Raw genomic sequence first — 2,946 nt, forward strand, 5'->3', positions numbered from 1 at the left:
AAGAAAGAAAGAAGGAAGGAAAGAAAGGAAGGAAGGAAGGAAGGAAGGAAGGAAGGAAGGAAGGAAGGAAGGAAGGAAGGAAGGAAGGAAGGAAAAGGGCAAGTTCAGTCCTCTTTTCTCTCTCACCCTCTCTGCCCTTCTGCCTTCCACCTTCCTCCCTGAGATGGTGCAGCAAGAAGACCCTTGCCAGATGTTTGCACCTTGATCCTAGACTTCTCAGCCTGCAAAACAATGAGAAATAAATGTCTGTTCTCTATAAATTACTCAATATCAGATATTCTTTTACAGCAGCACAAAATGAACTAAGACAACATTCTACATTTGTATATATATATTACCACACGGGATTGCATGCTCAAACCGAGGACTCTAAGAATATTTAAGGAATTTTTAAGGCTATCTTTTGCCAGAGGAGATGCTTGTTTTTCTTGTCAACTTTAGCATCGTATCCTAGCGTTGCGTGATGTCCTACAACTGCCTATACCTGCCTGGGTTTATGTGGCCTAGCCCCAAAGATGAAGGCTCTCTCCTAGACCTTTTGTAGCCCATCCAACTACAAAACGGGGAGAAATTTTTTTCTGATAAGTATTTGAATTGAAATAGACTAACCGTCTTTGCATATCAGGGAGTCATTTTGCAGAGCTGAGTCATGAAGAGGGCAGCCCTGCCTGTCTTGTACAGTGCCTGATGCAGAGTAGGCACTGAACAAAAATTAGTTGAATGAATGAATGAATTCCTTCAAAGTAGGAGCTAAGGTGACCTTTAGAACAAATGAAATGCCTCAGGAGTTTAGGGGGATGAAGGTGAGTGAAGGTGGCCTTTGGAACCCTGTGCAGTTGAGTTAAAGAACATGAAATTGCTGCTGAACGGGCAGGTGTGTGACTGCAGTCCGAGGTCACTCCTTTCACAAAGGCTGTAATGGTTTGACTGACAGCCTTAGGAGAAGCCCTCCATTCCTTCGGTAGCTAAGGAGGAGATTAGAGTGTTCTGTTCAAAGCACTGTGCCTCCTATCCTGGGCATCAGTGGGGCTGGCTTTTCAACGGCCTTTAGTCACTCGTCCTAAGAGCTTGTGCTCAAAGATTTAGCACGGATCTGGGCTGTCATTAGCCACTCAGGCAAGAAGACTGTCCCTTCCTCTAAGAGCTCACAGGAAGGCTGGTGCTGGGGCAGGTGGGGAGGTGAGGACAGAGAAGCAAGGAGCTCTGGAGCCAGACAGACTTGGGTGGCATCCTGCCCACAACACGCATCGGGCCTGTCTGCATCTCAGGCTCGTTCCCTGTGGGCGGGGAGTTACAGGCTCGCTCATTTACTGACTTGCTGTGCTGAACCGAGGACTTGTGTACTAGTAACATAAAGATGATTAAGAGGTAGTCCTTGCCCTGTGGAAGCAGGGGCAATTTAGAAATGTTTGACTGTGGCCGGGTACAGTGGCTCACGCCTGTAATCCCAGCACTTTGGGAGGGCCAAGGCGGGCGGATCACGAGGTCAGGAGATCAAGACCGGCCTGGCCAATACGATAAAACCCTGTCTCTACTAAAAATGCAAAAAAAATTAGCCGTGTTTGGTGGCAGGCACCTGTAATGCCAGCTACTCAGGAGGCTGAGACAGAAGAATCACTTGAACCTGGGAGGCGGAGGTTGTAGTGAGCTGACATTGCACCACTGCACTCCAGCCCAGGCAACAGAGCGAGACTCCGTCTTAAAAAATAAAAAAAAAAGAAAAAGAAATGTTTGATTGTTTGTTTACACAAATGGCCTTCCATTTCTGAAGTTTCTCCAGGTTAAATAATCTACATGAAAGGCTTTTTAAAAATAACAAGTAGGAACATAACTATTAGCAGTGGGGTGGGACATGAAGGGGGTGATCTCCCAGTGAAGTCTACAGCAGACACGAAAACCCGAACCACAAGCACAGCGCATCCCCAGCCATCCCTAAATAAAACAACAAACAGCCACAGACCAAGAAAACTGAGAAGCAAGGGGCTCAAGTCTCAGCTTAGTCAGAAGATGTCCCAGAAATTATCCTCTAACAGGGGAGGGAGATTTATTTGGTGGGAACTGAAGTCCAACCCCAAAAACCCCATTAGCTCAGAGGTCCCTGCAGCCTTCCACCCATGCACCTGACTCTGCCCTGGAGATGGCAGACAATTGTCCCCAAAGCATGCACCGCTCAGGGTTTTTCAGGGATTAATTTGCACCTCAAGCATCACAGACTGTGTGAGTTCGGAATTTGGTATTACTGAGCAGTTCAGAGGAGATGAGAGTGCTTCCAAACAATGCCTAATTAATCATTATGTTGCAAATGACAAAAAACCCACTCAAATAATAAGGGAATTACTCGTTCAGAATCAGAAAAGTCAAGGATTAAGTTAATCTCAGGCAAGGCTGGATCCAGCTGCTCATGGTCGTATCATCAAGAACTTTATTTCTCTGTACCTCTTCTTTCTCCCTTTTTTTTTTTTTGAGATGGAGTCTTGCTCTATCGCCCAGGCTGGAGTGCAATGGTGCAATCTCAGCTCATTGCAACCTCTGCCTCCTGGGTCCCAGAGATTCTCCTGCCTCAGCTTCCTGAGTAGCTGGAATTGCAAGCATGCACCACCACACCTGACTAATTTTTGCATTTTTAATAGAGACAGGGCTTTGCCATGTTGGCCAGGCTGGTCTCGAACTCCTGACCTCAGGTGATCCACTTGCCTCGGCCTCCCAAAGTGCTGGGATTATAGGCGTGTGCCACTGTGCCTGGCCTCTTCCTTCATTCTTCAGTGTAAGCTTAACCATAAACTATACTTAGGAACTGCTAGCAGCTCAAGTCTTCCCCTTTTTGGTGGCAAAATGTCACAGTCACTTGCAAATTTCATATTCTTATGCCCTACACATGATCCCATGCAAGGGGCTTTATTTTCCCAGAAGTTCCCGTAAATACCTGTTCATATCAGGTTTTTAAAA

The sequence above is a fragment of the Colobus angolensis genome, unplaced genomic scaffold, assembly GCF_000951035.1.
Source record: "Colobus angolensis palliatus isolate OR3802 unplaced genomic scaffold, Cang.pa_1.0 Scaffold156, whole genome shotgun sequence".
In the NCBI taxonomy this organism is placed as follows: Eukaryota; Metazoa; Chordata; class Mammalia; order Primates; family Cercopithecidae; genus Colobus; species Colobus angolensis.